Source organism: Sminthopsis crassicaudata, chromosome 1, assembly GCF_048593235.1.
Source record: "Sminthopsis crassicaudata isolate SCR6 chromosome 1, ASM4859323v1, whole genome shotgun sequence".
Lineage (NCBI taxonomy): Eukaryota > Metazoa > Chordata > Mammalia > Dasyuromorphia > Dasyuridae > Sminthopsis > Sminthopsis crassicaudata.
The window spans coordinates 715932950-715957156 of record NC_133617.1 but is presented as its reverse complement, the minus strand read 5'-3'; the positions used below and the strand labels follow the sequence as shown (position 1 = coordinate 715957156).

At 34.2% G+C, this 24207-nt stretch overlaps 1 pseudogene; it reads left to right on the top strand.

The window, feature by feature from the left end:
- The window catches only part of LOC141551405 (E3 ubiquitin-protein ligase TRIM15 pseudogene), a 177878-nt pseudogene that overhangs the window by 53646 nt on the left and 100025 nt on the right, over positions 1–24207 (top strand).

Below are 24207 nucleotides of genomic sequence, written 5' to 3'. Positions count from 1 at the left end.
CAATACCATACATTTTACATGTGTTACAATATAGTCTAAGTACAATACATGTGTGTGAATATCATTTTCTTGTTGCACAATAAACATTAGAATCCAAAGGTACATGCAACCTGGGCAGACAGATATTAGTGCTAACAATTTACATTCCCCTCCCAGTGTTTCTTCTCTGGGTGTATCTACCTCTGTCCATCATTGATCAACTGGAAGTGAGTTGGATCTTCTTTATGTTGAAGATTTCCACTTCCATCAGAATACATCCTCATACAGCATTGTTGTTGAAGTATACAGTGATCTTCTGGTTCTGCTCATTTCACTCAGCATCAGTTGATTTAAGTCTCTCCAACCTTCTCTGTATTCCTCCTGCTGGTCATTTCTTACTGAGCAATAATATTCCATAACCTTCATATACCACAATTTACCCAACCATTCTCCAATTGATGGACATCCATTCATCTTCCAGTTTCTAGCTACAACAAAAAGAGCTGCCACAAACATTTTGGCACATATATGTCTCTTTCCGCTCTTTAGTATTTCTTTGGGATATAATCCCAGTAGTAGCGCTGCTGGGTCAAAGGGTATGCACAGTTTGATAACTTTTTGGGCATAATTCCAGATTGCTCTCCAGAATGGCTGGATTCTTTCACAACTCCACCAGCAATGTATTAGTGTCCCAATTTCCCCACATCCCCTCCAACATTTGTCATTATTTGTTCCTGTCATCTTAGCCAATCTGACAGGTGTGTAGTGGTATCTCAGAGTGGTCTTAATTTGCATTTCTCTGATCAGTAGTGATTTGGAACACTCTTTCATGTGAGTGGATATAGTTTCAATTTCTTCCTCTGAGAATTGTCTGTTCATATCTTTTGACCATTTATCAATTGGAGAATGGTTTGGTTTCTTATAAATTATGGTCAGTTCTCTATATATTTTGGAAATGAGACCTTTGTCAGAACCTTTGTTTTTAAAAATATTTTCCCAATTTGTTACTTCCCTTCTAATCTTGTTTGCATTAGTATTATTTGTACAGAAACTTTTTAGTTTGATGTAATCAAAATCTTCTATTTTGTGATCAATAATGATCTCTAGTTCTCCTCTGGTCATAAATTCCTTCCTCCTCCACAAGTCTGAGAGGTAGATTATCCTCTGTTCCTCTAATCTATTTATTATCTCCCTCTTTATGCCTAAATCATGGACCCATTTTGATCTTATCTTGGTATATGGTGTTAAGTGTGGATCCATATCTAATTTCTGCCATACTAATTTCCAGTTTTCCCAACAATTTTTTCCGAATAATGAATTTTTATCCCTAATGTTGGAATCTTTGGGTTTGTCAAAGATTAGATTGCCATAGATGTACCCTTTTTTGTCCTTTGTATCTAATCTGTTCCACTGATCTACCGGTCTATTTCTTAGCCAATACCAAATGGTTTTGGTGATTGCTGCTATATAATATAGCTTTAGATCAGGTACACTTAGACCACCTTCCTCTGAGTTTTTTTTCATTAGTTCCCTTGCAATTCTTGACCTTTTATTCTTCCATATGAATTTTGTTGTAATTTTTTCTAGGTCATTAAAATAGTTTCTTGGGAGTCTGATTGGTATAGCACTAAATAAATAGATTAGTTTGGGGAGTATTGTCATCTTTATTATATTCGCTCGGCCTATCCAAGAGCACTGAATGTCTTTCCAATTATTTAAATCTGATTTTATTTTTGTGGCAAGTGTTTTGTAATTTTTCTCATATAATTCCTGACTTTTCTTTGGTAGATGGATTCCCAAATATTTTATACTATCAACATTTGTTTGGAATGGAATTTCTCTTTGTATCTCTTGCTGTTGCATTTTGTTAGTGATATATAAAAATGCTGAGGATTTATGTGGATTTATTTTGTATCCTGCCACTTTGCTGAAATTTTGAATTATTTCTAGTAGCTTTTTAGCAGAGTCTTTGGGGTTCTCTAAGTATACCATCATGTCATCTGCAAAAAGTGATAGTTTAATTTCCTCATTTCCTACTCTAATTCCTTGAATCTCTTTCTCGGCTCTTATTGCCGAGGCTAGCGTTTCTAGTACTATATTGAATAGTAATGGTGATAGTGGGCAACCTTGTTTCACTCCTGATCTTACTGGGAAAGGTTGCAGTTTATTTCTATTGCATATTATGCTTACTGACGGTCTTAAATATATACTCCTGATTATTCTAAGGAATAATCCATTTATTCCTATACTCTCAAGAGTTTTTAGTAGGAATGGATGTTGGATTTTGTCAAATGCTTTTTCTGCATCTATTGAGATGATCATATGGTTCTTATTAATTTGATTATTAATATGGTCAATTATATTAATAGTTTTCCTAATATTAAACCAGCCCTGCATTCCTGGAATAAATCCTACTTGATCATAGTGTATTATCTTGGAGATGATTTTCTGAAGTCTTTTTGCTAATATCTTATTTAAGATTTTAGCATCAATATTCATTAAGGAGATTGGTCTATAATTTTCTTTCTCAGTTTTCGATCTACCAGGTTTAGGTATCAGTACCATGTCTGTGTCATAAAAGGAATTTGGTAGGACTCCTTCATCCCCTACTTTTTCAAATAATTTATATAACATTGGGGCTAATTGTTCTTTAAATGTTTGGTAGAATTCACATGTGAATCCATCTGGCCCTGGGGATTTTTTCCTGGGGAGTTGATTAATAGCTTGTTCTATTTCTTTTTCTGAAATGGGACTATTTAAGCAATTTATCTCCTCCTCTGTTAATCTAGGGAGCCTATATTTTTGGAGGAAGTCATCCATTTCACTTAAGTTATCAAATTTATTGGCATAAAGTTGGGCAAAGTAACTCCTTATTATTTCTCTAATTTCCTCTTCATTGGTGGAAAGATCCCCCTTTTCATTTGTAAGACTATCAATTTGATTTTCCTCTTTCTTTTTTTTGATCAAATTTACCAAAGGTTTATCTATTTTATTGGCTTTTTCATAAAACCAACTCTTGGTTTTATTTATTAATTCAATAGTTTTTTTACTTTCAATTTTATTGATTTCTCCTTTTAATTTTTGTATTTCGAGTTTAATTTTTGGTTGGGGGTTTATAATTTGGTCTTTTTCTAGCCTTTTAAGTTGTAAGCCCAATTCGTTAATCTTCTCTTTCTCAATTTTCTTCAAATAAGCCTCTAAAGATATAAAATTTCCCCTTATTACCGCTTTAGCTGCATCCCAAAGATTTTGATATGATGTCTCATCATTATCATTATCTTGGGTGAAATTATTAATTGTTTCTATAATTTGCTCTTTCACCCAGTCATTCTTTAAGATGAGATTATTCAGTTTCCAATTACTTTTTGGTCTATTTACCCCTAACTTTTTACTGAATGTAGCTTTTATTGCATTGTGATCTGAGAAGAAGGCATTTATTATTTCTGCCTTCCTACATTTAATTTTGAGATCTTTATGTCCTAGTATATGGTCAATTTTTGTATAGGATCCATGAACTGCTGAGAAGAAAGTATATTCCTTCCTATTGCCATTCAGTTTTCTCCAAAGGTCTATCATACCTAGTTTTTCTAATGTTCTATTTACTTTTTTAATTTCTTTCTTGTTTGTTTTGTGGTTTGATTTGTCTAAATCTGAGAGTGCAAGGTTGAGATCTCCCACTATTATAGTTTTACTGTCTATTTCTTCTTGCAGTTCTCTTAACTTTTCCTTTAGAAAGTTAGATGCTATACCACTTGGTGCATATATGTTTAGTATTGATATGGCTTCATTATTTATGCTACCTTTCAGCAGGATATAGTTTCCTTCCTTATCTTTTTTAACGAGATCTACTTCTGCTTTTGCTTGATCTGAGATAAGGATAGCTACCCCTGCTTTTTTGGCTTTACCTGAAGCATAATAGGCTCTGTTCCAACCTTTTACCTTTACTCTGTATGTATCTCCCTGCTTTAAGTGTGTTTCCTGTAGGCAACATATTGTAGGGTTCTGCTTTTTGATCCAATCTACTATCCGTCTCCGTTTGATGGGATCGTTCATCCCATTTACATTTACAGTTAAAATTACTAATTCTGTATTTCCTGCCATCGTATTATCCCCAGATTATGCTTTTTTCCCTTGACCCCCCTGATCCCCCTCCCCGATATTTAATTTACAGACCCCCCTTGTGACGCGCAACCCTCCCTCTTTTTTTTTTTTTTTCGGATCCCTCCCCCCTCCCTCCAAGTCCCTTCACTTATTCCCCTTTTCCTTTTCCCTTTTCCTCTCCCCCCTTTTAATGAGGTGAGAGAAAATTCTCTGAAAAACAAATATGTTAATTATTTACTCTTTGAGCCTCTTCTGATGAGAGTAAGATTCACACAATGATTCTCCCCCTCACTAAGTTCCCTCAGATATGGTGTATTTTCTATGTCTCTTCCTGGGATGTAGTTTCCCTCTTTTTATTACTCCTTCCCCTTTTTCTGAACCGACCTCCTTCCCTTTACCACACCCCCCTTTTTTTCTTTTATATCAGTAAAATCAAATTATCCTTGAGTATTTTTTATATACCCACAACAGAGTTACAGTTCTCAAGGGTTCTGTGTACCTTTTTCTGTTTCTCTTCAATCTTGTGGATGTAGATCAAATTTTTTGTTTAAGTCTGGTTTTTTTCTTAGAAACATATAGAATTCCTCTGTTTCATTGAATGACCATCTTCTTCCGTGGAAAAAGATGCTAAACTTAGCTGGGTAGTTCATTCTTGGTTGCAGTCCTTGATCTTTTGCCTTACGGAATATCAGGTTCCAGGCCCTTCTATCTTTTAATGTGGAGGCAGCCAGATCTTGGGTGACCCTTATTGTGGCACCTTGGTATTTAAATTGTTTTTTTCTAGCTGCTTGCAGGATTTTCTCCTTTGTGTGGTAATTCTGCAGCTTAGCCACAATATTCCGTGGTGTTCTTTTTTTAGGGTCTATTTCAGAAGGAGTTTGATGAATTCTTTCCACATCTACTTTCCCTTCTGTTTCTATTATCTCTGGACAGTTCTCTTTGATAATTTCCTGTAAAATAGAATCTAGGCTCTTTTTTTGGTCATAGTTTTCTGGAAGTCCAATAATCCGCAGATTATCTCTCCTAGATCTATTTTCCAGGTCTATAGATTTTCCCAGTAAATATTTGACGTTGTTCTCCAGCTTCTCATTTTTTTTGTTTTGTTTGACTGATTCTTGGGTTCTCTGTGAATCATTCATTTCTATTTGTTCCATCCTGACTTTTAAGGAGTTATTTTCTTCTTTCACAGTTTTTAGTTCTTTTTGTAAATGCCCAATTTCGTTTTTAAATGAATTATTTTACTCTATTGAATTTTTTTCCATTTCCCTAATTTTTTTTTTTGAGAATTATTTTCTTTTTCCAATTCAGAAATTCTATTTTCTTGAGACTTTTTTATCTTTTCCAATTCAGAAATCCTACTTTCCTGTGTTTTTTTAACCTTTTCTAATTCACTAATTTTGTTTCCCTGCATCTCCTGTGAATTCTTTATTTTTTCCAACTCCAATTTCAGGACGTTGTTATTCTCTATCATAACTTCCCTTTCCTTGCCCCATTTTTCTTCGATCTCCCTCAGTTTCTTAAGAGCTTCTTCTAGGAGAGAGTTATGTGATGGGGGGCAGGAATCGTTCCCCTTTAGGTTGTTATCTTCTGAATCTTTGCTGTTAACTTCCTCGGGGTTGGGCACCCGCTCTTTCTCTGTATAGAAGGAATCTATAGTTTTTCTAGCTTTTTTGCTCATACTTAAAAAATGTTTTGGGGTCTGTCCCTGGGGTAGGAAATTATTTACTTCTTTACCAGCTTCCTCCCAGACCGGATGGATGCAGCGGCCCCTGCGCCCGCGCTAAGAGAGAGCTCTGGGAGAGAGTTCCCACCCCCTCCCTGGAAGTGCCTCAGAGGTGATTAGCACTGCTGTGCTTTGAGGGCGTAGAATAGTGAAGACAGCAAGAAGCTCAGCCTATGTGTCCGGGTGGGGAGTGGATGTCTGCAGCAGGTGACGTGAGAAGCCCCTGCGCTCAAACTGGAAGTGTCTGCCAGAAACCGCGGCCCCTAGTTCAAAGGTTCCGCTTCTCTGGGACTTCCTGGAGCTGAGTTCCACTCCCTCCAGCTAAGCTAGGCAATGTGTGTTGCCTTGGGCCGTATCCACCCACTTGTCAGTCTCTTAACTATTCTCAGGAGGTAGCTGAGGCCACACCCCCTGGTGCCGAGATCTGTGCCTGAGTCACCCCCAGGGTGGGGGGGGGGGGGAATCTAATCTGAGTTTTAAAATATTTTGGCTTTCTCTTCTGAACTGCTAAATAATTAGCAGAGAAGAGCTAACAGCCTGTGCCAGATTCCTTTACCTCAGTGGCTTCTCTGATCCCAGAGCCCCTCCCAGCGCAATGGGCGCAGTGTGCCCCTACCCCACTGTCTGTGCTGGTCTTTCTTATTCCTCCCCTGAGAACTGACCTTTCCTGTTGAAACTCCAGATTCTCTTCAGCTGGTAAGTCGTGCTTCCAGTCCTTGTGGTATCTATCAGTCCTGAGCTAATTTTGAGACTTAATTTATCTAATTGGTTGTGAGGGAGTGAGGACGTTCACTGAGTCGTGTGTTTCTTCTCCGCCATCTTGGCTCCGCCTCTCTATATTTTCTTGTATAAGAAATCATTAAGTAAGAAAAAGAAAGCCGCTAGGTCACATTTATATTGCACTAATGCATGTATAATATTAAGAACAAAAGTCTTATGTCAGAAAGAACCAATGGGATAATTGATTTATGAACAAGAATAATAGACTATTAGAAGGAATGTGGTTTTTCCATTCAACTGGGCAAATTATCTTAATTTATGAGATCTCAAATTCATCAAAATATTAAAGAAAATAATATATGGTGATTTACTTTGAAAATTCTCAGATACAATAATGAGCAAAAATTCCAGTAAGACTTTTGACAGAATTTATTTGCCCCCAACATCAACAGGACAGTTTGATTGCTGTCTTCTTCTTTAAATGATTGATTGTTGAAGTGAATTCACTAAATCAATTTTTCATTGAGTTTCTTGAATGACAAATTCTAATTACATCATAAACTCACTTTGCATCAAGAATAATCTTTTAAAACAGAAATGACAGTACAGTTATAAAACTACATCAACACACATACACATGCATATATACACACACATGCAAACAGAAGCAGCAAAAATCTTGTAAACTGAGCTATTTCATAAATCATCAGATATGGCTAAATGAATGCCAGATAATAGAGCAAAACAACAGCAACAGTACCCTTACCAGACAGACAAAAAAAGTGAATAGCCAGATTTGTTGATAACGGATTTCCATAATTTTATGATTAAAAACTGAAGAAGAGAAATTCCAATTTCTGAAAAACCAACAGAAAGCAAACAGACAAGACTGAATAAATACTTTGTTGATATGAATCCAGAATAAAAAGGTGGCAAAAAAGAGACCAATTGAGAAGGAAGTTAATTAGAAAGTGCTCAGGAAATGGAATTGGATTCATATATTGAAGGATTGCTGAATATCTAGCAAAAATTTTTTTTTCTAAAATTGTGTAGCTTAGAGGATGGAGCTAAGATAGAGAACAGGAATGACATCATTTTCTGAGCTCCCTGATGTCCCTCAGATTAACAGTAAATCAAGCCTCTGAATTGATTTTGGAGTGACTCCACAAATATTTGGAGTGTAACAAAATTCTATCAAAAGAAATTTTGAGAGATCTTCAGAAAAGATCTGTTACAATCAGGCACAGAGGAAGGTGGGCAGAGTGCAGGTATCTGAGTTGCAGGTATCTGAGTGCAGACAATACAGAGACCTAAGGTGGTGTGCTAGGGAATCTAACAGGAGAAAGACATAGCCATGTTGGCTGTTCTCTCCTGGTTGCAAGCCAGTAGATCAGCATATTAGCTCTAAGACATCCAACAAAATTACAAAAGGCAAATAGTGAGCCCCTAAAACCTAAAATATGGGATCTGGCCACACCCACCAAGCCCCTGGAAATTAGTCAGCACCTACGTAGTCAAGCCAGTGTTGCCTATAGAGGAAACTTGGGAAATCTCCCCTTTGTCCTAACAGTGGACCTCAATCTTAAAAAAAAAAAAAAAACCTGTGACCATAAATAGTTTTAATGGGGAAAGAGAATAGATTTCAAGCTCCAAAAGCTCCAAGTATATTAAAGTTGATCATCTCCAAATGAAGCTTCAAAGGGTGATATGAATTGGTCCCAATTTCACAAGGCTCTCTTGGAAGAATTCAAAAAGGATCTTAACAGAGAGTTAGAAAAAAATAGGGAAAGGAAATGGGGACTTTGCAAGAGGGTTTGGAAAGGTAACACAGAAATTGTCTGAGGAAAACACCTTATAAAATGGATTTAATGAAATGGAAAAAGCATATAACTCCTTACAAAATAGATTTGACAAAATGGGAAAAGATAACAACTCCTTGAAAAACAGAATTTGTGAAATGGAAAAAAAATCCATTGAACAAAAAAACTCATTTAAAAATTTAATTGGCTAAATACAAAAGTAGCTAAGAAATGTAACTGAAGAAAATAATTCACTAAAAATTAGAAAGAACAAATGGAAATGAATGACTCAAGTAGACATCAAGAATCAGTCAAACAAAACAAAAAAAAATGAAAAAATAGAAGTAAATATGTCAATATGTCAGTGGAAAAACAATTGAACCAGAAAATAAGTCTACAAGAGAAAATCTAAGGATTATTGTAATTCCTGAAAATCATTATGAAAAAAAAAAAGTGTCTAGATATTATATTTCAGGAATCAAGGAAAACTGCCTTGATGTCCTAGAATAAGAAGGTAAAATAGACATTGAAAGAATTCACCAACCACCTCCTGAGAGCCCAAAATGAAAACTCCAAAGGATATCATAGCTAATTTTTAGAATTCTGAGACCAAGGAAAAAATATTGCAAGCAGCCAGAAAGAAACAATTCAAATATCGAGGAGCTACAATCAGTATTACCCAGGACCTAGCATCTTCCACCTTAAAGATCAAAGGGCCTGGAATCTGATATTCCAAAAGACAAAGCAACTTGGATTATAGCCAAGAATCAATTACCTAAAATGAATATTATCTTTCAGAGAAGAAGATGGACAATCAATGATACAGGTAAAATTCATTTATTTCTAATGACAAGATCAGAGCTGAACAAAAAATTGATCTCCAAATACAGAAGTCAAGAGAAGTATAAAAAAGTAAAAAGAAAATAACTCTTGAGAACTATATCTCTGTTATGGGTATATTTAGAGAGTGCAGTTATAATTTGATTTTATGTGATTAAAAAAAAAAGGTGGAAATGGGATTGTACTGGAAAAAGAAAATAAAGAGGCCAAGAAGACCTATTAAAATCAAGCACTGTATCAACACAACTACAAAACACTTTCCATACAAATAAAGTCAGATTTAATCAATTGGAAAAAATCAAGTACTCTTTGGTAGGCCAAATGAATATAATAAAAATGTAGTATTGGAAAGAAATTGGAAGCTGATTGGATGCCCATCAATTGGAGAATGACTGAATAAGTTATGATATATGAATGTTTTAGAATATTACTTTTCTATAAGAAACAATAAGTAAAATCATTTCAGAAAGGCCTGGAGTGACTTACATAACCTGATGCTAAGTGAAATGTGCAGAACCAGGAGATCATTGTTCACAGCAACAGCAAGATTATGTCATGATTGCCCTGAAGTCATGAGGACCTGAGTTCAAATTTGGCCTGAGACACAACACTTCCTGGCTATATAACCCTACATGAGTCACCTAACCCCAATTGCCTTAGTCAAAAATAACAATAAAAAAAATATATATATATATAATGATCAATTCTGATGGACGTGTTTCTCTTCAACAATAAGATGATTCAGATCAGTACCAATGATCTTGTGATGATGAGAACCATCTATACTCAGAGAGAAGATTGTGGGAATTGACGTAGATTACAAATGTTTTTCCTTCTTTTATTGTTGTTTGCTTGAATTTTATTTTTTTACTCATCTTTTTCCTTTTTGATCATATTTTTCTTGTGTAGCAAGGTAGATATATAAATCTTTATGGCTATATTGGATTTACATATATATTTTACCATATTAACATATATTGGATTACTTGCCATGTTGGGGAGGGGATGGGGGGGAAGAAGGGAGAAAATAGGAAGACAAGGTTTTGCAAGGGTCATTGTTGAATAATTACCCTTGCATTTGTGTTGAAAATAAAAAAAAAGCTTTAATAGAAAAATTTTTTAAATTGTAGCTTAAGATAAAAAAGTATTTTGATGTATGATTTATTCCTTTTTTGGTTAAACTAAATTTATACCAAGACAGAGTTGCAATGGAACACATTTTGGTCATATACTTGGAACAGAAAACAAATTTTTTTTCTATGTGACTTTGAAAAGAGTTGCCATATTATTAAGTTTTTTTTTGTTTTGTTTTTTGTTTTGTTTTTATCTTGATAGAATCCTCTATATTGAAGAGAACTTGAAAGTTCATCAATGACGATAATTGGTGACAAACATCTTCCACTATTTTTCCTATTTTTCTTTTCATTGACTAATATCAATGCAAATAATTATATTTACCTTACAATTTTCATTTTTGTAAATTTCTAATTCTACTTCATCAATTAGCTTAATTGATGTAGTTTTCAGATTGGTTTCCAACTTGCTTTGAAAGAGAACTTTCTTACCAAGAAATTAATTATATCAATGAAACAACAGATTTAGTCTCTGTCCCTTTCTTAGATGATTTATGTTATTTCTGTTTTCTTGCTTATTTATTTTTCTTTATATGGTCATCAATATGCAATGTGCTTATTTAACTATATTCTCCCTCCATCCTGAATTGTTCAGTATTCAATAAAAGTCTTTATAGGCATCATTGTAATATATATTTTTGGATTTTTATTATTTTATAATACTTGAGGTAGCAGAAAAAAAGGCTGTCTGTATTTTCTTTGTGTGAGTAATGAAACTGTTTAAATTTCTATTTCAAATGGAAAAAAAAAGTGTGATCACACATAATCCTATATTTTGTTTTTCATCATCCCAGGTCTTGTGCAATGAGAACAAAAAGAGAAACACTATTTAGACATCATAGACAAATGACAGGCTAATCAGAAAGTCTCATTCTCCCATCCCTTCCAAAACCCGACAATGATAGGACCAGTGATATATCAATTGAGAATTTAATTGTTTCCTGTATATCTATGGGAAAATGTCTTATTCAGAATTGTTCTCATTCCTGTAGCAATAATTTTCTGTTTGCTAAGTGAGATTTTTCCTTACTTAGGCTTAAAACAAAAAAACAGAATAAATATTTACTGATATAAAAATCAGCAAATATATATATATATATTTATGAATATATATATTTTTGTTGCTGATTTGTAACTCTATCAAGGTCTGTTGTTAATACAGAAATTATTGTTTCAAAATGTATGATTACTTTTGGTAATTTCAACATATTGCAAATTACTTTTCAGAAAAAATTAAAATTCTGCAATTATGCCAGCAATAAACTAATGGTTCTGTCTCATCATAATCTTGCCAGGATTTAATTTTCTTGGTTAGTACAAACATTTTATTTCCTATTTTAAAAATTGTTCTTATCATTTGAAACTATGCTCACTGTAGATTAGGAATATTATAGTAATGTCAAAAAAGTTTGTTATACATTTAAATATCAAATATTATGCATGATAGTTGATATGAATCTTTTCCCAACTTATCATTGGTTGTGGAACAAAGATTTTCTTTATAAAACTAAGTGGCCTGTCTTCCTCCTACTTAGAGACTAGTGGTCTCTGTCATTGTTCTTTTTTGTAAAATTTTAACTATTTTTTATTGTTCTCAAGAGCTTTTTGATATATAGATGTATCCATATCTCACACATCTCAACTTCTGCACACTAATTCCTTCTATTTGTTCAATTGAATGAAATTTATTAATCAATAACAATTGAGATAAACATTTGATATATTTTATCCCATTTTTTAGGCTTTAAAATATGTGTCATACTACAGGAGTTTATGTTTATACACAAATATATATGTATAATATGTGGTCTGATATCCCTTTTCTGTTGAATAATTTATTAAGTATATTTGTTGAATAATTAATCCTTTCTGCAGTTTATTTTTAAAGATCTCTCAAAGATTTGATTGTATGCCTTTAATTAGATATTTGCAGTATTCATTAAATTATTTTTTAAAATTTTGTTTATTTTATTTTTAATTAATTAAACAAAGGAAGCAGCTTCATAACATAATAGAATAATAAAATGCTTATTTCACATGGAATATCAAATCTATTATATATATAATTTTATTTTTCTTTAAATTACATTATAAATTTATTATGTATTTTTTCCCTCCTCCCACATCATAGAAATGGCTCCACCTTACACAAATATCTATATTTGTCTACATATCTATGTATCTATGTGTGTACATTTGTTCATAAATCTATATCTATCTACCTATCTATGTGTATGAATAAAATCTTTTTACCTAGAAATATTTATAAAGTCTTCCTCTATTTTTTCCATTAACATACAGATTTAATCATAACTATTTAGTAATGATTTTAAAGATCAGAGTTCAGCTTCCTTATTTTTTTTTTCAAGTCTGAAATGACAAGTCTGAAACTTTCAAAAGCTTTTCTTTTCAATGGGCATTTGTTTTTCCATATAATTATCATGATGATTTTGCCTTGTTTTATAAAGAAGTTATCTTGTATTTTGACTGGTACCAATCATCATCATCATCATCGCTATTATTATTATTATTATTATTATTATTATTATTTTGGATAAGAGCTGTGATTTCATTGATGAAATGAATTCCTTATCAGTAAAATCTCTCTAATTGTTCAGATCAGCAATCTTAGTGCTACCGAATATATACAACATTCCATTGCTTGATGTTAATAATTAACAAACAAACAGAATAATACTCAGTTTAACATAGCAGATCAGGAAGTAGGCTTGGAGTTCAAAGTATTTTATGTGAAGACCGAATTAGTACTCTGGATACCTTAGAATTAGTGGGAGTCAGGATAAGCAAAAGTCCTTGGTCTTTATTCTTGGTCTTTAGGTATGCAAATGAATTGAATGGACACAGCATCTCCATGACCTCCTTTCTTCTCCTCTATCTCCAAAAAGTGACTCTGGCTACTCTTACTCCACTCCCTAGTCCTTCCTACAATTCTCTGTATACACCAATTATCAAGACAGCACAGAATAGTGGGAAGGGCCATTTTCCAAGCATATGCTAATAGAGTATTGTCCAATTGGTAATTAGCTTTAAGTGCTCAGTTGTCCAATCTCAGTGCATAAATTCAAGAGTTTCAGTCCTTTACTATTCTAGGTTCAAATTCAGCCAGTATTACATATTAGTTCTTTCATTCTGGGTAATCCATATAACATATTAGTGTTCCAAACAATTCTCTAGGACATATTTTTCACAAAAGTTTAACCTGTGCACGAGAAGATGAAATTTCTTCATTTGAGAACTCCCCACAATGATGAAATTATAGTTCTGATAAAAAACAAAAAACAAAAACAAAATCCACACTTTAAGGTTAATATAAATATTTCATACCAGATTTCTAATAGTTCAGTTATTTTGTTATTATTATTTTGTTGTTTTGCTGAGGCAATTGGGATTAAGTGACTTGTCCAGGGTCACACAGCTAGGAAGTATTAAGTGTCTGAGGCCAGAATTGAATTCAGATCCTCCTGACTTGAGGGCTGTTACTCTATCTACTGTGCCATCTAGCTGCCTGATAGTTCAGTTTTTTTAAAATCTGTACATAAAATATGTTGAATTTTTCATCATATACTTGAAAAAATTAATTCCTTTGCACTGTGGGCTTTTTTTCACATTACAAAAGTAAGCTTCACATTTCAAACAACTATGAAATTATTCTGGCTTTTTTTTTTTTTTTGCATGTCCAAACATTTTAGTTTATGATGAAATTGAAGGCAGTTATTTCAAGTGTTATCTAGTTCTCAAATTCTGAGTTTTTATGTTGGCATTGTAGCAGTAATATAGGGTGAAATCTTAATCCATTTTTCTTGTACGGAAATAAGCTGAATTAAATAAGTATGGTTCTCACAGAGGATGTTTTATAATATTTTGGGGCTTGAAATAATCAATACTAAGCCATACACAAAGAAGAGCATATGGAGGACCGTACAATCTTTTTTTTTTTTTTTTTTTGACAGTATATATGCATGAGTAATTTTTTTTTATAACATTATCCCTTGTATTCATTTTTCCAAATTATCCCCTCCCTCCCTCTACTCACTCCCCTTGATGACAGGCAATCCCATACATTTTACATGTGTTACAATATAACCTAGATACAATATATGTGTGTAAATACCATTTTCTTGTTGCACATTAAGTATTTAGATTCTGAAGGTATAAGTAACCTGAGTAGATAGACAGTAGTGCTAACAATTTACATTCACTTCCCAGTGTTCCTTTTCTGGGTGTAGTTGTTTCTGTCCATCATTGATCAACTGGAAGTGAGTTGGATCTTCTTTATGTTAAAAATATCCACTTCCATCAGAATATATCTTCATTCAACATTGAAGTGTACAGCGATCTTCTGGTTCTGCTCATTTCACTCAGCATCAGTTCATGCAAGTCTCTCCAAGTCTCTCTGTATTCCTCCTGCTGGTCATTTCTTACAGAGCAATAATATTCCATAACCTTCATATACCATAATTTACCCAACCATTCTCCAACTGATGGACATCCATGCATCTTCCAGTTTCTAGCCACTATGAAAAGAGCTGCCACAAACATTTTGGCACATACAGGTCCCTTTCCCCTACTTAGTATTTCTTTGGTATATAAGCCCAATAGCAGCAATGCTGGATCAAGGGGTATGCATAGTTTGATAACTTTTTGGGCATAGTTCCAAATTGCTCTCCAGAACGGTTAGATTCTTTCACAACTCCATCAAGAATGTATTAGTGTCCCAGTTTTCCCACATCCCCTCCAACATTCATCATTATTTGTTCCTGTCATCTTAGCCAATCTGACAGGTGTGTAGTGCTATCTCAGAGTTGTCTTAATTTTCATTTCTCTGATCAGTAGTGATTTAAACACTTTCATATGAGTGGATTTCAATTTCATCATCTGAGAATTGTCTGTTCATGTCCTTTGACAATTTATCAATTGGAGAATGGTTTGATTTCTTATAAATTAGGGTCAGTTCTCTATATATTTTGGAAATGAGACCTTTATCGTAACCTTTAACTTTAAAAATATTTTCCCCATTTTTTACTTCCCTTCTAATCTTGTTTGCATTAGTATTGTTTGTACAGAAACTTTTTAGTTTGATGTAATCAAAATCTTCTATTTTGTGATCAATAATGATCTCTAGTTCTCCTCTGGTCATAAATTCCTTCCTCCCTCCAAGAGGGAGACTATTCTCTGTTTCTCTAATCTATTTATGATCTCATTCTTTATGCCTAAATCATGGACCCATTTTGATCTTATCTTGGTATATGGTGTTAAGTGTGGATCCATATCTAATTTCTGCCATACTAATTTCCAGTTTTCCCAACAGTTTTTTTCCAAATAATGAATTTTTATCCCTAATGTTGGTATCTTTGGGTTTGTCAAATACTAGATTGCTATAGATGTACCATTTTTTATCCTTCGTATCTAATCTGTTCCACTGATAGACTGGTCTATTTCTTAGCGAATATCAAATGGTTTGATGACTGCTGCTATATAACATAGCTTTAGATCAGATACACCTAGACCACCTTCATCTGAGGTTTTTTTTTTTTTTTTTTTTTTTTTTTTTAGTTCCCTTGCAATTCTCGACCTTTTATTTTTCCATATGAATTTTGTTGTTATTTTTTCTAGGACATAAAATAGTTTCTTGGGAGTCCGATTGGTATAGTACTAAATAAATAGATTAGTTTGGGGAGTATTTTCATCTTTATTATATTCGCTCGGCCTATCCAAGAGCACTGAATGTCTTTCCAATTATTTAAATCTGACTTTATTTTTGTGGCAAGTGTTTCATAATTTTTCTCATATAATTCCTGACTATTCTTTGGTAGATGGAGTCCCAAATATTTTATACTCTCAACATTTGTTTGGAATGGAATTTCTCTTTGTATCTCTTGCTGTTGCATTTTGTTGGTGATATATAAAAATGCTGAGGATTTATGTGGATTTATTTTGTATCCTGCAACTTTGCTAAAATTCTGAATTATTTCTAATAGATTTTTAGCAGTGTCTTTGGGGTTCTCTAAGTATACCATCATGTCATCTGCAAAGAGTGATAGTTTGATTTCCTCATTTCCTACTCTAATTCCTTGAATCTCTTTCTCGGCTCTTATTGCCGAGGCTAGCGTTTCTAGTATTATATTGAATAGTAATCATGATAGTGGGCAACCTTGTTTCACTCCTGATCTTACTGGGAAAGGTTGCAGTTTATTTCTATTGCATATTATGCTTTCTGACGGTCATAAATATATGCTCCTGATTATTCTAAGGAATAGGAGGACCATACAATCTACCAAAAACTAGTCTCCTAATAAAAGGATAAAATTACCATTCAATAGTTTTGTGGCTTTCAAATAGTCAAATGAGCTTCCCAGGACTTTATCTACTATGAAAGAACTATGGCTATGCCAAATCATTTATTGGGAAATTGAAAAAAAAATAATTGGCTTTAGAGGTAGTCAATAGCCTTTAATTCAAATTTCCATAGCATTACAACTACATTAATATTTAATTTTAAGATGATTATTGATTTATAATAATGCAGAAATACTGTTAAACATAATCCCAAATAATATATATATATATATATATATATATATATATATATATATATACATATATATATAATACAGAATATACAGGTAATGAACATTTGCTATTATTTGTGCTTTATATTCTTTAAGATATCCAATTATCTGATATAAAATGTTGGGAACAAAACTATTGTAAAAATAATCACGTGTAAGAGAATTAAAATATAGATATTTTACTTTTAGTGACAGTCCTTTCTTACTATTAATTTATGTAACTAGAGATGTATTCCATCTTTCTCAACTATAATAAGTGTAAATACTCTATTTTGATCTCCAGATACTTTCTTTTTTTTTTTTTTTTTTTTTTTTTTTTAATTTTTTTTATTATATATATATATATATTTTATAATATTATCCCTTGTATTCATTTTTCCAAATTACCCCCCCTCCCTTATTCCCTCCCCCCGACGACAGGCAATACCATACATTTTACATGTGTTACAATATAGTCTAAGTACAATACATGTGTGTGAATATCATTTTCTTGTTGCACAATAAACATTAGAATCCAAAGGTACATGCAACCTGGGCAGACAGATATTAGTGCTAACAATTTACATTCCCCTCCCAGTGTTTCTTCTCTGGGTGTAGCTACCTCTGTCCATCATTGATCAACTGGAAGTGAGTTGGATCTTCTTTATGTTGAAGATTTCCACTTCCATCAGAATACATCCTCATACAGTATCGTTGTTGAAGTATACAGTGATCTTCTGGTTCTGCTCATTTCACTCAGCATCAGTTGATTTAAGTCTCTCCAACCCTCTCTGTATTCCTCCTGCTGGTCATTTCTTACTGAGCAATAATATTCCATAACCTTCATATACCACAATTTACCCAACCATTCTCCAACTGATGGACATCCATTCATCTTCCAGTTTCTAGCTACAACAAAAAGAGCTGCCACAAACATCTTGGCACATATATGTCTCTTTCCGCTCTTTAGTATTTCTTTGGGATATAATCCCAGTAGTAGCGCTGCTGGGTCAAAGGGTATGCACAGTTTGATAACTTTTTGGGCATAATTCCAGATTGCTCTCCAGAATGGCTGGATTCTTTCACAACTCCACCAGCAATGTATTAGTGTCCCAATTTCCCCACATCCCCTCCAACATTTGTCATTATTTGTTCCTGTCATTTTAGCCAATCTGACAGGTGTGTAGTGGTATCTCAGAGTGGTCTTAATTTGCATTTCTCTGATCAGTAGTGATTTGGAACACTCTTTCATGTGAGTGGATATAATTTCAATTTCTTCCTCTGAGAATTGTCTGTTCATATCCTTTGACCATTTATCAATTGGAGAATGGTTTGGTTTCTTATAAATTATGGTCAGTTCTCTATATATTTTGGAAATGAGACCTTTGTCAGAACCTTTGTTTTTAAAAATATTTTCCCAATTTGTTACTTCCCTTCTAATCTTGTTTGCATTAGTATTATTTGTACAGAAACTTTTTAGTTTGATGTAATCAAAATCTTCTATTTTGTGATCAATAATGATCTCTAGTTCTCCTCTGGTCATAAATTCCTTCCTCCTCCACAAGTCTGAGAGGTAGATTATCCTCTGTTCCTCTAATCTATTTATTATCTCCCTCTTTATGCCTAAATCATGGACCCATTTTGATCTTATCTTGGTATATGGTGTTAAGTGTGGATCCATATCTAATTTCTGCCATACTAATTTCCAGTTTTCCCAACAATTTTTTCCGAATAATGAATTTTTATCCCTAATGTTGGAATCTTTGGGTTTGTCAAAGATTAGATTGCTATAGATGTACCCTTTTTTGTCCTTTGTATCTAATCTGTTCCACTGATCTACCAGTCTATTTCTTAGCCAATACCAAATGGTTTTGGTGACTGCTGCTATATAATATAGCTTTAGATCAGGTACACTTAGACCACCTTCCTCTGAGTTTTTTTTCATTAGTTCCCTTGCAATTCTTGACCTTTTATTCTTCCATATGAATTTTGTTGTTATTTTTTCTAGGTCATTAAAATAGTTTCTTGGGAGTCTGATTGGTATAGCACTAAATAAATAGATTAGTTTGGGGAGTATTGTCATCTTTATTATATTCGCTCGGCCTATCCAAGAGCACTGAATGTCTTTCCAATTATTTAAATCTGATTTTATTTTTGTGGCAAGTGTTTTGTAATTTTTCTCATATAATTCCTGACTTTTCTTTGGTAGATGGATTCCCAAATATTTTATACTATCAACATTTGTTTGGAATGGAATTTCTCTTTGTATCTCTTGCTGTTGCATTTTGTTAGTGATATATAAAAATGCCGAGGATTTATGTGGATTTATTTTGTATCCTGCCACTTTGCTGAAATTTTGAATTATTTCTAGTAGCTTTTTAGCAGAGTCTTTGGGGTTCTCTAAGTATACCATCATGTCATCTGCAAAAAGTGATAGTTTAATTTCCTCATTTCCTACTCTAATTCCTTGAATCTCTTTCTCGGCTCTTATTGCCGAGGCTAGCGTTTCTAGTACTATATTGAATAGTAATGGTGATAGTGGGCAACCTTGTTTCACTCCTGATCTTACTGGGAAAGGTTGCAGTTTATTTCTATTGCATATTATGCTTACTGACGGTCTTAAATATATACTCCTGATTATTCTAAGGAATAATCCATTTATTCCTATACTCTCAAGAGTTTTTAGTAGGAATGGATGTTGGATTTTGTCAAATGCTTTTTCTGCATCTATTGAGATGATCATATGGTTCTTATTAATTTGATTATTAATATGGTCAATTATATTAATAGTTTTCCTAATATTAAACCAGCCCTGCATTCCTGGAATAAATCCTACTTGATCATAGTGTATTATCTTGGAGATGATTTTCTGAAGTCTTTTTGCTAATATCTTATTTAAGATTTTAGCATCAATATTCATTAAGGAGATTGGTCTATAATTTTCTTTCTCAGTTTTCGATCTACCAGGTTTAGGTATCAGTACCATGTCTGTGTCATAAAAGGAATTTGGTAGGACTCCTTCATCCCCTATTTTTTCAAATAATTTATATAACATTGGGGCTAATTGTTCTTTAAATGTTTGGTAGAATTCACATGTGAATCCATCTGGCCCTGGGGATTTTTTCCTGGGGAGTTGATTAATAGCTTGTTCTATTTCTTTTTCTGAAATGGGACTATTTAAGCAATTTATCTCCTCCTCTGTTAATCTAGGGAGCCTATATTTTTGGAGGAAGTCATCCATTTCACTTAAGTTATCAAATTTATTGGCATAAAGTTGGGCAAAGTAACTCCTTATTATTTCTCTAATTTCCTCTTCATTGGTGGAAAGATCCCCCTTTTCATTTGTAAGACTATCAATTTGATTTTCCTCTTTCTTTTTTTTGATCAAATTTACCAAAGGTTTATCTATTTTATTGGCTTTTTCATAAAACCAACTCTTGGTTTTATTTATTAATTCAATAGTTTTTTTACTTTCAATTTTATTGATTTCTCCTTTTAATTTTTGTATTTCGAGTTTAATTTTTGGTTGGGGGTTTATAATTTGGTCTTTTTCTAGCCTTTTAAGTTGTAAGCCCAATTCGTTAATCTTCTCTTTCTCAATTTTCTTCAAATAAGCCTCTAAAGATATAAAATTTCCCCTTATTACCGCTTTAGCTGCATCCCAAAGATTTTGATATGATGTCTCATCATTATCATTATCTTGGGTGAAATTGTTAATTGTTTCTATAATTTGCTCTTTCACCCAGTCATTCTTTAAGATGAGATTATTCAGTTTCCAATTACTTTTTGGTCTATTTACCCCTAACTTTTTACTGAATGTAGCTTTTATTGCATTGTGATCTGAGAAGAAGGCATTTATTATTTCTGCCTTCCTACATTTAATTTTGAGATCTTTATGTCCTAGTATATGGTCAATTTTTGTATAGGATCCATGAACTGCTGAGAAGAAAGTATATTCCTTCCTATTGCCATTCAGTTTTCTCCAAAGGTCTATCATACCTAGTTTTTCTAATGTTCTATTTACTTTTTTAATTTCTTTCTTGTTTGTTTTGTGGTTTGATTTGTCTAAATCTGAGAGTGCAAGGTTGAGATCTCCCACTATTATAGTTTTACTGTCTATTTCTTCTTGCAGTTCTCTTAACTTTTCCTTTAGAAAGTTAGATGCTATACCACTTGGTGCATATATGTTTAGTATTGATATGGCTTCATTATTTATACTACCTTTCAGCAGGATATAGTTTCCTTCCTTATCTTTTTTAACGAGATCTACTTCTGCTTTTGCTTGATCTGAGATAAGGATAGCTACCCCTGCTTTTTTGGCTTTACCTGAAGCATAATAGGCTCTGTTCCAACCTTTTACCTTTACTCTGTATGTATCTCCCTGCTTTAAGTGTGTTTCCTGTAGGCAACATATTGTAGGGTTCTGCTTTTTGATCCAATCTACTATCCGTCTCCGTTTGATGGGATCGTTCATCCCATTTACATTTACAGTTAAAATTACTAATTCTGTATTTCCTGCCATCGTATTATCCCCAGATTATGCTTTTTTCCCTTGACCCCCCTGATCCCCCTCCCCGATATTTAATTTACAGACCCCCCTTGTGACGCGCAACCCTCCCTCTTTTTTTTTTTTTTTTTGGATCCCTCCCCCCTCCCTCCAAGTCCCTTCACTTATTCCCCTTTTCCTTTTCCCTTTTCCTCTCCCCCCTTTTAATGAGGTGAGAGAAAATTCTCTGAAAAACAAATATGTTAATTATTTACTCTTTGAGCCTCTTCTGATGAGAGTAAGATTCACACAATGATTCTCCCCCTCACTAAGTTCCCTCAGATATGGTGTATTTTCTATGTCTCTTCCTGGGATGTAGTTTCCCTCTTTTTATTACTCCTTCCCCTTTTTCTGAACCGACCTCCTTCCCTTTACTACACCCCCCTTTTTTTCTTTTATATCAGTAAAATCAAATTATCCTTGAGTATTTTTTATATACCCACAACAGAGTTACAGTTCTCAAGGGTTCTGTGTACCTTTTTCTGTTTCTCTTCAGTCTTGTGGATGTAGATCAAATTTTTTGTTTAAGTCTGGTTTTTTTCTTAGAAACATATAGAATTCCTCTGTTTCATTGAATGACCATCTTCTTCCGTGGAAAAAGATGCTAAACTTAGCTGGGTAGTTCATTCTTGGTTGCAGTCCTTGATCTTTTGCCTTACGGAATATCAGGTTCCAGGCCCTTCTATCTTTTAATGTGGAGGCAGCCAGATCTTGGGTGACCCTTATTGTGGCACCTTGGTATTTAAATTGTTTTTTTCTAGCTGCTTGCAGGATTTTCTCCTTTGTGTGGTAATTCTGCAGCTTAGCCACAATATTCCGTGGTGTTCTTTTTTTTAGGGTCTATTTCAGAAGGAGTTCGATGAATTCTTTCCACATCTACTTTCCCTTCTGTTTCTATTATCTCTGGACAGTTCTCTTTGATAATTTCCTGTAAAATAGAATCTAGGCTCTTTTTTTGGTCATAGTTTTCTGGAAGTCCAATAATCCGCAGATTATCTCTCCTAGATCTATTTTCCAGGTCTATAGATTTTCCCAGTAAGTATTTGACGTTGTTCTCCAGCTTCTCATTTTTTTTGTTTTGTTTGACTGATTCTTGGGTTCTCTGTGAATCATTCATTTCTATTTGTTCCATCCTAACTTTTAAGGAGTTATTTTCTTCTTTCACAGTTTTTAGTTCTTTTTGTAAATGCCCAATTTCGTTTTTAAATGAATTATTTTGCTCTATTGAATTTTTTTCCATTTCCCTAATTTTTTTTTTTTGAGAATTATTTTCTTTTTCCAATTCAGAAATTCTATTTTCTTGAGACTTTTTTATCTTTTCCAATTCAGAAATCCTACTTTCCTGTGTTTTTTTAACCTTTTCTAATTCACTAATTTTGTTTCCCTGCATCTCCTGTGAATTCTTTATTTTTTCCAACTCCAATTTCAGGACGTTGTTATTCTCTATCATAACTTCCCTTTCCTTGCCCCATTTTTCTTCGATCTCCCTCAATTTCTTAAGAGCTTCTTCTAGGAGAGAGTTATGTGATGGGGGGCAGGAATCGTTCCCCTTTAGGTTGTTATCTTCTGAATCTTTGCTGTTAACTTCCTCGGGGTTGGGCACCCGCTCTTTCTCTGTATAGAAGGAATCTATAGTTTTTCTAGCTTTTTTGCTCATACTTAAAAAATGTTTTGGGGTCTGTCCCTGGGGTAGGAAATTATTTACTTCTTTACCAGCTTCCTCCCAGACCGGATGGATGCAGCGGCCCCTGCGCCCGCACTAAGAGAGAGCTCTGGGAGAGAGTTCCCCACCCCCTCCCTGGAAGTGCCTCAGAGGTGATTAGCACTGCTGTGCTTTGAGGGCGTAGAATAGTGAAGACAGCAAGAAGCTCAGCCTATGTGTCCGGGTGGGGAGTGGATGTCTGCAGCAGGTGACGTGAGAAGCCCCTGCGCTCAAAACGGAAGTGTCTGCCAGAAACCGTGGTCCCTAGTTCAAAGGTTCCGCTTCTCTGGGACTTCCTGGAGCTGAGTTCCACTCCCTCCAGCTAAGCTAGGCAGTGTGTGTTGCCTTGGGCCGTATCCACCCACTTGTCAGTCTCTTAACTATTCTCAGGAGGTAGCTGAGGCCACACCCCCTGGTGCCGAGTCTGCCGAGTCAGGGGGGGAGGGGGGGAATCTAATCTGAGTTTTAAAATATTTTGGCTTTCTCTTCTGAACTGCTAAATAATTAGCAGAGAAGAGCTAACAGCCTGTGCCAGATTCCTTTACCTCAGTGGCTTCTCTGATCCCAGAGCCCCTCCCAGCGCAATGGGCGCAGTGTGCCCCTACCCCACCGTCTGTGCTGGTCTTTCTTATTCCTCCCCTGAGAACTGACCTTTCCTGTTGAAACTCCAGATTCTCTTCAGCTGGTAAGTCGTGCTTCCAGTCCTTGTGGTATCTATCAGTCCTGAGCTAATTTTGAGACTTAATTTATCTAATTGGTTGTGAGGGAGTGAGGACGTTCACTGAGTCGTGTGTTTCTTCTCCGCCATCTTGGCTCCGCCCCCTTCTACTCCAGATACTTTCTTGACTGAGATATAATCCATCAAAGATATTCACTAGGTGTGACTATATCTTTGAATATATCAATAAACCTAAAGTATAAGCTAGGTATAGATTGAAAGAAAAAAAGTTGTATCATTGGTTAAAGAGAATCAATCATGCTTTATGGGTCTTGGAGGTGAATAAACAAAAAATCCTACCTCTTTGGGAGTTTGTGTGTCAGCACTTCAGTAGCAGACAAGCCCCTTAAATGAACATCTCTGGTCAAATATCTCAG